The 11,410-nt window shown below is 35.6% G+C and overlaps 1 long non-coding RNA gene across 1 annotated transcript; it reads right to left on the bottom strand.

Annotated features, from left to right (window-relative positions):
* Positions 1–6,759: 6,759 nt before the first annotated feature.
* LOC133817088 (uncharacterized) lies at positions 6,760–10,111 on the bottom strand. Its single transcript, XR_009885498.1, has 3 exons — positions 9,265–10,111; positions 8,269–8,332; positions 6,760–7,108 (listed from the first exon to the last, which is right to left on the bottom strand). It is a non-coding gene; the product is annotated as an uncharacterized LOC133817088 (long non-coding RNA).
* Positions 10,112–11,410: the final 1,299 nt, after the last annotated feature.

The raw sequence follows: 11,410 nt of genomic DNA, 5'->3' as shown, positions 1-11,410 counted from the left end.
ATGTTTATATTATTGATTATAAATTTATGTATAATTGTTTATTAGATTTGAAATGTCTTCAGATAAATAATTAAAATATTTAGAATATTTAAATTAAAATCTTTATTTTATTAATTTTTTTATTGATTATATATATGTATAATATTTTATTAAATTTTAAATATCTTCACATAAATAATCAAAATATAGTTAACTCAAAATATTAAGTTTATAATCTCATATATTTTGAATATTTATTTACTTAAAGTTTATAGTCACTTATTAATATAATGCAAAACACTTAATTTTAAATTAAAAAACCATATATCTTATGAATTATAATATATCAAAAGTTATGCAAATAAAATTTAAATAAATAAAAGTGAAATAGAGCTTTTTTTTTCAAAAAACAATAAAAATAAACTATAACACATACTTTGCATGTGTTTTACTCCACCCTTAAATAAAGTATTTATATGTATATATAGCCTTACCGGTAGGGCTCTTAATGTTTACAACCCGTGAACAGTTTTCGGCGTGATTTTTTTTATGACCGTGTATATTGTAGCTATTTAGAGCATCCTGCAAATTTTCAGAAAATTTCAAATAGTTTACAGTACCGAAAACTAGGTTCAAACATGTTGTTGCACGCGTGACTAATTTTTTTTATGAGCGTGGAAAACATGTTTGAATCTAGTTTTCAGTACTGTAAACTATTCGAAATTTTCTGAAAATTTGCAGAATGCTCTATATAGTTACAATATACACGGTCATAAAAAAAATGTCGCGCCGAAAACTGTTCACGGGTCGAGAAACACTGAGAGCCCTACCGGTAGGGCTTAAAGTGAAGCGCCTATAGAAAAATTATCCTATATATATATAGAGATGATTCTCCAGTGCATACAATTAAAATGTATGCACTAGTGCATACTCTTAAGTTTTTGGTTCGTGAAGTATTTTTGGCGCAAATTTTTTCTATGACTATGTATATTGTAGTTATTTAGAGCATCCTGCAAATTTTCCAAGAAATTCTTAATTATTTATAGTGTCGAAAACCAGGGTAAAAAATTTGTTGCATGCATGACTTTTTTTTTTTGTGTGTGCGTAGAAAGTAATCTATTTGAACATAATTTTCGACACTGTAAATTATTTTTAACACTTTTTATCAATATTTTTTTGACATTCTTTAATCTTTTTTTTTTAAATTTCAATAGTTTTATTTTATATCATTTTCATAATTTTTTTAGAAAATAACTCTTATTTTAACAATATATTTTTTATTTAAATATTTAAAATATATATCATTTATGTATTAGAATATATGAAAAAGAAAAAAATTAGAAAAATGTAAGTGTTACACCCAAATTTCGAGACTAAGTAAACAACTTCGAAATGTAGGCTCGTAAAGAGTAAGCTCGAAATTAACAAATGTTAGCAATATACTTAAATAAATTGTCACATGGTTCCAGATCTGTCATCGGTGTTTGAGAGTTGCAAGCTCGAAGGAATTAACACTTTCTGAGGGATGAGTTTGACAGAGTTAGTGAGTGAGGAGGATGTGACAACTGGAATGATGAGCCCGAAGCCATGTGTAATGCCCCAAAAATCCCTAATAAGGTTTAGGATAGCTATGCATCCAAGAAAATCAACGCGACTAGCCGGCACTTGGTTAAGGACCAGGGGTGATGACCAGGGTCAGATTCCTCCGCCAGTCCCTGAGAACTGGTAGCAACTTATGGCAGATATGCAAGCGTGATTGCAGAGTCAGGATGAGCAGATTCACTTGTTGCGACAGCAGGCTCCATCAGGGAGTGCTGCCTTTATTGTACCACCTACAGTGGTACCAGTTGTTCAATCAGGAGAGATTGGGAACAGGTGGGAGCCGTTATATGAACGGTTCAGGAAGCAGCAGCCTCCAATCTTTGAGGGAGGACCTGATCCATTGAAGGTCGAGCAATGGCTGACTATGATTACTACTATCCTAGATTTCATAAGGATAGAGGGACATGACAGAGTGGCCTGTGCCACGTATATGTTGAGAGAGGATGCCCGCATCTGGTGGGAAGTGGCCTCGCAGACCAGGGATGTCACTGCATTGAGTTGGGAAGGATTTAAAGATTTATTCAGTCAGAAGTACTATAATTTTGCCTTCAGGGTAGCAAAGGTTAATGAGTTCGTAGGATTGGTTTAGGGCATCATGACGGTTACAGAATATGCCCTGAAGTTTGACAGACTCGCGAAGTTTGCACCAGATCTTGTGCCTACAGATGCAACTAGGCAAGACAAGTTCATTAGGGAGCTTAATGCTATGATATCCCGGATGTTAGGATTACAACGGTACCTGGAGGAACAACTTATGCCCAGGTTGTTGAGAAGGCGCTTACCGCTGAGGAAGCGGAGAAAAAAATTTGGAAGGAAAGTGCTGTGAGGCGCAAGGGTCGCAGGGTGGTGCCTCCTTATTCTGGGTCAAGTAGGGGCGGAGGCCCTAGTGATTTCAAGAGAAAGACCCCTGACACTTCGACCGCTGCTGCAACTTATAAGAGGGGTCGGGGTGGTCAGGGCAGCTGTCAGAGCGACGGTGAACCATGGAGGAGTTATCCGGAGTGCCCAATGTGTAGAAGACGCCATCAGGGCGAATGTCGGGCCAAGGTTTGCTATGTATGTGGCATGGTGGGGCACCTCAAGAAGGATTTCCCAACAGTGAAGAAATGGAAAGTAAAGTTGGATAACTTGACTCCTGCTCGAGTGTTCACCTTGACGCAAGCAGAAGCCGAGGCTAGTCCCTCGGTAGTGACAAGTCAGCTTTCTAGCGCTGGCTCCCTTTTTTCTGTATTGATTGATTCTGGTGCTACACATTCCTTTGTTTCTAGTAAAGTGATTGATAGACTGTGTAGACCTAGTGAGTATCGGATTGCGGGGTTTGGGATTTTATTGCCTACAGGGGAACTGGTAATGTCTAGGAGATGGGTTCGAGCACTGCCAGTGATGGTTGATAGTAGGGAGCTTTCAGTTGACTTGATTGAGCTAGATATGGAGGATTTCGATATGATTTTAGGGATGGATTGGTTGGTCAGATATGGGGCTACCATTGACTGCAGGAAGAAGATGGTGACTTTTGAGCCTGAGGGCGAGAATCCTTTTGTCTTTGTGGGTGCGATGTATGGACCTCGCGTACCCATGATTTCTGCATTTGAGAGCCAGAGACTTGTTAGAGGGTGGATGTATAGGTTTTCTGGCAAGTGTGGTGGACACTACCAAGATGTTGCCAGCAGAGCCGGGAAAGACCAAGGTGGTTTGTGAGTTTTTGGATGTATTTCCTGAGAAGCTACCAGGATTGCCGCCATGCAGGGAGATTCAGTTTGTTATTGAGTTAGCACCAGGGATGAAACCAGTATCAAGAGCACCATATAGGATGGCACTGGCAGAGTTGAAGGAACTGAAGATACAGCTACAGGAACTTCTGGATTTGGGATTCATCAGACCTAGTTACTCACCATGGGGCGCTTCAGTTTCGTTTGTTAAGAAGAAGGATGGGACTTTGAGAATGTGTATAGACTACATATTTAGGGAAAATATTCTGTAAATCAATTAATGCTATTTAATGCATTATTTTCTTTATACACAGAAAACGTCCCATGAAGAATACACAACTTGTATGTTCATCAAATGGATGTCAAAACGGCATTCCTTAATGGTGACCTCAATAAGGAGGTCTATATGGAATAACCTGAAGGGTTTGTCCTACCAAAATATGAACATAAAGTATGTAGACTTGTAAAATCCTTATATGGATTGAAACAAGCTCCTAAGAAATGGCATGAGAAATTTGATCAAGCCATCATCTCTAATGGGTTTAGACATAACAATGGAGACAAATGTTTGTATTCCAAAACTTGTAAGGGATATGTGATCATTGTTTGCTTATATGTGGATGACATGCTTACTCTAAGTGATAGCATGAAAGGGATAGAAGAAACGAAGAGGTTTCTATCATCAACTTTCAAGATGAAATATCTTGGAGAAGTTGACACCATACGTGGTATCAAAGTAAAGAAACATAGTGGGGGTTTTGTGTTAGGGCAAGCCCACTATGTTGAGAAACTATTGAACAAATTTAACCATCTCAAGGTCAAAGATGCCAATACTCCATTTGATCATAGTGTAAAACTAGAGAAGAATGAAGAAAGAGCGATGGCTCAATTGGAGTACGCTAGTGCTATAGGGAGTCTAATGTACGCTGCCCAATGTACTAGACCCGATATAGCATTTGCGATAAGTAAACTTAGTAGGTTTACAAGTAATCCAAGTGTAGATCACTGGAAGGCGATTGGAAGAGTCCTAGGTTATCTCAAGAAAACCAAAGGACTAAGCCTTCACTACTCCAAATTTCTTTCAATCTTAGAAGGATATACAAATGCAAGCTGGATATCCAATCTTGGGGACAACTTGTCCACAACTGGTTGGGTATTTACACTTGGTGGAGGTGCAATTTCTTGGGGTTCCAAAAAACAAACCTGTATATCTCATTCCACTATGGAAGCTGAGTTTATAGCTCTAGCTACTACCGGCAAAGAGGCCGAATGGTTAAGGGATCTGTTGATAGAGATACTCCTAATTAAAGAGAATGTATCCATTATATCGATACAATGTGATAGCCAAGCGACATTGGCTAGAGCATACAACAGAGTGTATAATGGGAAATCTAGACACATTATTCTAAGACATGGATATGTAAGAGAATTGATTCAAAGAGGAGTCATCTCAATATCCTATGTGAGAACAAGTGAAAATCTGGCGAACCCTTTCACTAAGCCACCAACGAGGGATTTAGTGGCTACATCATCGAGAGGGATGGGACTTAAACTCCCTAAAGAGATTCACGATTGATGGTTACCTATCTTAACACTAGTTATTCAACTAGTGTTAGGTTCAATAGGTAACAACAAGTCAGTTAAGTGAATATTAGTTGTACTCAAAACAAGTCCCATCTCAGAAGTTGAGCACTTGTGAGTTACCAAGTTGAGGGTTAAACTGAAAGGTTTTTTAATAGAATTCAGTCTTATAAAGACAAGTATTTTTGGTAACAAAATACTGTAAGAATTCTACCTATATGGACCTAGGGGTGGTGCCGCCTCTCATGAGAATTGAGAGTATTCTCAAGAACGTTCATGAATGGAAAGTGCACATGGGCATTAACGGTGCAAAGCGAGACATAGAGGTCTCAAGTGAACATCGCAAAGGTGTGTGTGTTATCACTGATTCGTTATCATGAAAAGATGGTTCAATTCATAGTGCAACCAAATTTTCGACAAATTTTGTGATAATTACACTATAGTAAAGTTCAAGTTGAAAAACACTTTACTTTATGCATCAATGCAATGACTCCTATAAGAGATAATTCTTATTTAATCAAGTGGGGGATATTTTATATTTTTAAAATATAATGATTGATTAAATAAGTGTTACAATAAATGACTATTTAATATAATAGGGGAATGTTATATTATTTTATAATATAATGTAATATTATGTTATTTTATAATATAATGTTTTAGATTAAATAAATGTGACATAGAGTGTCACATATTGTAACGTATAATAGAGAGTTACATTATTTAGATATATGTGAAATATCCAAATATGTAATATATTTGGTGTTACAAATTTAATCACAAATTTGTAACTTCAAAATATTACCCATTATTGTGTAAATTTGTTGCTACACAATATTGAGATGAATTTCTTAAAGTCATAAGAGATATGACTGTTAAAAATATGATTTTAACTCCCATAATGTGTATGGAAGTTACAAAATCAAGTGGGAATGAACGTTTTGGCAAAGTTGGAAAATTGGTTGCTGGAAAACGTCTTGGGCTGCAGCTTGTGTTTTTCAGGTCGCGGCCTGAGCGGCTGACAACATTTTCCAAACTTCGGTTTTATCCAATTTTGAACGTTTCCAACAGTCAAGTAACTCCCAAATCTCTATTTTAATTCCATAAACATCCAATTAATCATTGGTAACAGCCATGGGGGTCGGTGGAATTTGAAATTGAAATGGTGTCTCAAACTCTATAAATAGGAGTCTCATGCTCACTTGTATCACACAACTTTTCTATCCACTAAAGCACTTGGCTAGAAAACACCTAGAGGCTTGATTATTCTAGAAAGCATTTCCAAAATTTGTGAGAGATCCCTTAGTGCTTGAGTTAGGGGGAAATAAGCTTTTGGACAAAGGTTTCAAACCTTGTTCAAGTTAGTGATCCCCAACACTCTTCACTTTGGTTGTGTGAGTGAGAGGTCTTTGTTGATTGTTCTTGTTCTTATTATTTTGTTCTTTTGCTTTTCATTTCTCCTATTATTCTTCTTTTCTCTTTTATTTGTATATTTTGTTTTAGAGTTGTAATCTCATATACATCTTTCATTTTACTATCTCAAGTTTATTTGTATATTTTTGTCAAAGAGTTGTATTTTCTATATTCTATCATCTTCTACTTCTTTCTCTATTATTACTTGTAATTTTGCATAGAGTTATAACTTTATTTAATCAATCAATATTTATTTGTAATATTTTGTCTAGAGTTGTATTTTCTTACCATTTCCATTGAGGCAAATATATATTTTTCTAACACATATTTTACTTATAAGAAACATATGTGGATAGGCGCATCCCAACAATTAAGCACATATTCATGCTAATCATACAATTCCATTGAATAACCGTACCCATGATACCAAACATAATCACATAAGGGGCCGCATGCCCTAATCATAGAATTCATGTGACGAATATAAACACTTAAGTATTTATTAACAAGCCTTTAGAACAATAGCCTAACATAATCAATTCAGGGGCCCAAGCCTTAACTGTAACGTCCCTAAGGTAGGGTACGTCTGCCACATACTCGTAATTCTAGGGTTTACGAGTATGTAAGGCACTTGACCAAAAGAATTAAATAAAATGATACGAAGAAATACAGAAAAATTTAAAACTTTTATATAAACTTATTAGAAGAAATTATTACACGTATGAATACTTTAAATTTAAGGCAGCCATATGAAAACTCTAAAACCATTATTGCATTGCTACTGAGTCCGTGCTCCACAAGTTGCTCAACAGCTAAAGCCACACCTGGAAAAATGTTGGAAAATAACATAATGAGCTAACGCTCAGTAAGCAAATCTCATGCATACACATACACATGAATGTCGTGAGTTTGTAGTGCACATATACTAATATGCTGACTTATATACTTATGCATTTCATTTATTGCTCATGCACTTTCAAACTTTACTTTTATGCTCTTTCTTTTAGTTTCACATTTTTATGGGCCCAATATCACTTGTGCACACTGTTTGATTCAGCCAATGCCTGCAGGGCTTGTTACACATATCATATAGAATCCCATGGGTTCTCCTCCGGCTAGCCATCATCTCAGCTAGGCTCATCATAACACTCATTTCATCGTTGCCATAGCTGCCATACTTATTACACATATGGAGGAGAAAGACGGAAACATGGCAAACATATCTGAATGGTCAACTCTGACCTAGCCCACACTAGTGGGCAGCCACTATAAGTCTTATAGACTTCCGTCTTCTTTACTGAACTTACTTGATTGCTTCATCAAAACAGTGGCACCCTTTTTAAACATCTTATTATCACTTTGCTTAAGCCTTGTGTCATTAAAATGTTTAACTTTACATAAGACTTTTCAAGACATTTCATAACTTTTCTCATATTCATATGCATGGTCTTATATCACATAATAATGTATCACATAACTGTACATGCCATGCATACATGCTGATGCTGAAATGCCAATGTTCGTGTTCATGACTCATGTTGATGGTATTCAATCAAGGCATTGTATCACATCTCATATAACTCAAAACATCTTTAGTCATAATACATGAAGCTTTGGGTTGGTGGCGTTGTTATACCTTAACGTAGAGCTATGGCTCAGGTCTAAGGTTTCCAGCCTAAAAACTTAAACGCTTCATATATCATAACATATAACAAATCATGAACATAGAGTAATCCACATATCCATCAACATAAGAACACATACTTGCACATAATTCATATCATTCTTAACCAAGTAAGACATCTTTCACATATCACAGAATTCATCAATTACATATCACACAACACCCTTATGGTGTTCATATAACCATTTTTCACATACTTATCATATGCATCATCATCATACCATACTTAACTCATCAGATGTACACAATCAATGTAGTCATGCATCTTACACTTAAGCACAAAATGTGAGATTTACTTACCTTAGGTCCTTAGCTTATTTTAAAATTCCTCACCAAGAGTCAATCAATCAAATCCATACAAATCCTATTCAAGGCACATCATTTATTAAATTCTATCAAAATCATAAATATACACTATTGATAGTGTATATTAATAATACCAGAAACTATATAAATGATAATAATAAATTATTATCAACGTAATGCAAATAACTCTTCATATAAAACCATGCTTTAAACCTTGCTCATAAGATAATGTACCCTTATGATAATAATAATAATAATCCCAACAAAAATAATAATTATCGTCTATAATTAAACTTATTTCGATATTAATAACAAAATACTTCAATAGCAATACGTATATGGATGTATATATTCAAATAGTCATTTTATAAAAGAAATCATATTTTTAACATAAAGTTGTAATAATCAATATAATGATAATAATATAAATATAAATATTTATATTATTATTAATTAGTCATAATATCAATTCCAGTGATATAATAAATATACTTTCTCCAAACTTCACTGGTCTTACAAATATCAATAACTGTAAGAAACTAATATTTGATATTATTTTAATATTCAAATATTAATATACAATAATAATGGTTAGATAATAGGTTTACTATAAATCATACTTTTCATATATATATATATATATATATGAATCTGTATTCTTGATTTACTTAACAAAATAATAACAATAATAATTAAAATTACTTAATCATAATAATTTCCATATTAATATAAAATCAATTAAATATGTATTTTTATACTTTATTTAATATCTAATATTTTCTAGAAAATTAGACAGCACAACGGCTATAAAGTGGACAATTCCAAAATCAAAACCTGTATAAAAAATATATATAATCCCAGACAGCCAGTAAATTACAGAAAATATTCCACATATCAATAATATATAATTATATACTATAAATACACATAATAACAATTACTCTAATCAATCACAATTAAATCACAATATATAGGTTAAAGAAATTATACCAAAATGATCGGGTTCCACAATAAGTCAAACGATGATTTTCTGAGACTCAAAACGTACTTCGGAACCTCGAACACTAAGTTTCGACCGTCGATCTACGGTGGATCGCGGTGGCTCGTGGTGGGCCCACCACCCAACTATGGTAGATGTAGGAACAAGTTATTGGGTTTTGAAGCCCACAACACGAGGAGCACGGTGGTGGTGACGGATCGGCAAACGGATGCCCGAGGTGGCCGAATCGCAACTTTGAAGTCGCGGGGTGGCCGAACTTAAATCGAGTGGTTGAGGCGTTTAATCGGCGAGTGAGCTCTAGATTCCCGCGTTGGTCGATAGTTCGGAGGCCTCTGAATCCAACGGTCCGGCGCGTGGCTAAAAATGGTGGCCGGAAAGTACTCCTGCGTCGTCGGCAACAGTAATACGCAGAGGAGAGAGAGAGAGAGAGAGAGAGAGAGAGAGAGAGAGAGAGAGAGAGTTTCTGAGGAGAGAGAGAGAGAGGGTTTCTGAGGAGAGAGAGAGAGAGGGGCTCGGGTAAAATGAAAGGCTGAAGCCTTTTATTTTATTTTATTTTTTTTTTTTATTTATTTATTTTTAAAAATTACACTTGGACCCAAAATACTAAAATTCTTTTCAAATAAGCCCTTTAGCCAAACTTTCTTAATTTTATAAAAATCCCCAATTAAAATTATTTGACATTTGGGTCCAATACTTGACTACTCAAGTTTCTCTTTCTTTAATCTCATTAAAAACATAAAATCATATTTTAAACACTATTTTTCCATTACTATTTCTTAAATTTGTAAAGTTGTACATTTTATGTATTAAAACTTTGATTTATAATAAATAAATGTATTATGAAAATGTTGGATATTACATTAACCATATTCAAATATGATGGACGGGCCAAGCCCTAATCACACACAACACGTTTTGGGTGCAATTTTCTTACCTTAGATCCAAGTAAGCGTAAACGAGAATGACCCTCGAGCACGATCCCAGTTCTGAGCCCTTAGCGAAACCCTAAGCCACAACCATAAAATAGGATTCTATTAATATCGAGCGAACAAAGGCTTCCGGACCAAGTCCTAGCCTCCGGGGCCTCAGGTTCCACCAAACCGGGTAGTGGAAACAACCTCGAGCCCTAAGGAAAAGTTTTATTTTGAAAACAACCTCCCAAAACAAAACTGCCCAGGTGGGCTGTGACTTGCCCCCTATGGGTCGTGGCGCGCTCCCCTGACCAGCCTCTATCTCCTCTTTGTCTAGAGGTACGGGTCGCGACTTGGCGTCTCAAGTCGCAACGTGCCTCCCAGGCAGAGGCCTCCCATGGTTCATGGCTCTAGCTGAGTCGCGACTTACCAAGAACAAAGTCGCGACTTGGCCCCACGAATCCAGAAAATCCTCCATTTCCAGCAGCCAAAACCCATCCAATCTAACCAAAAATCATTTCAATAACATAATTTAACCATCACAACAGTACTAATATGCTCCCAGCAATAAAACACACCAAAAATCTAGCTTAAAACTCATCAAAACTACACCTTCAATCTTTGAAACTCACAAGCTCATAAACACTTAAAAACCATCTAAGAAACACATAATTTAATTGCTAGAATTCATAGTCTAAAGCTAACCTCTACTGAAGATGGATTCCACAAACTGCTACTGAATTAATCCTCAAGATTTTAGCTTCAATTCATGTAATCCTAGCCCAAAAATCCCTTGGTTCTTCAAGGACTTAGCTTGGAAAGTTTGAGAGAAAAGAGAGAGAGAGAGAGAAGGAGTCGGTCTAGGTAGCAGCTTCTAGCATTTTTTTTTTTTTTATCTAACTTAACTAACTTAAGCTAATCCCAAGACTCGGGGTACCAAAAACGTCTATGAGGGAAAAATGGTAAATTTCCCCAATATTCCCTCCTAAACTTTCTAACTTCAAATATATCTCCAATTATTTATTTTCATAACCCAATAACCCAAATAAATGTCTATTACCTAAAATACCCCTTGACTCACCCCGAGTCGGGTATCGGGTCCCGTTGTGACTTTCCCGCTAACTTTCTCCCTAGGATCGCCTCGTGCCGAGTAACCCAAAATAACCCACATAACAATATGGTCTCTCACATATATCACATATATGCACATAATTACAATTAATAT

The sequence above is a fragment of the Humulus lupulus genome, chromosome 2 (assembly GCF_963169125.1).
Source record: "Humulus lupulus chromosome 2, drHumLupu1.1, whole genome shotgun sequence".
NCBI lineage: Eukaryota > Viridiplantae > Streptophyta > Magnoliopsida > Rosales > Cannabaceae > Humulus > Humulus lupulus.
The sequence above is the reverse complement of the archived record's forward strand: the minus strand, read 5'-3'. Positions and strand labels throughout refer to the sequence as shown.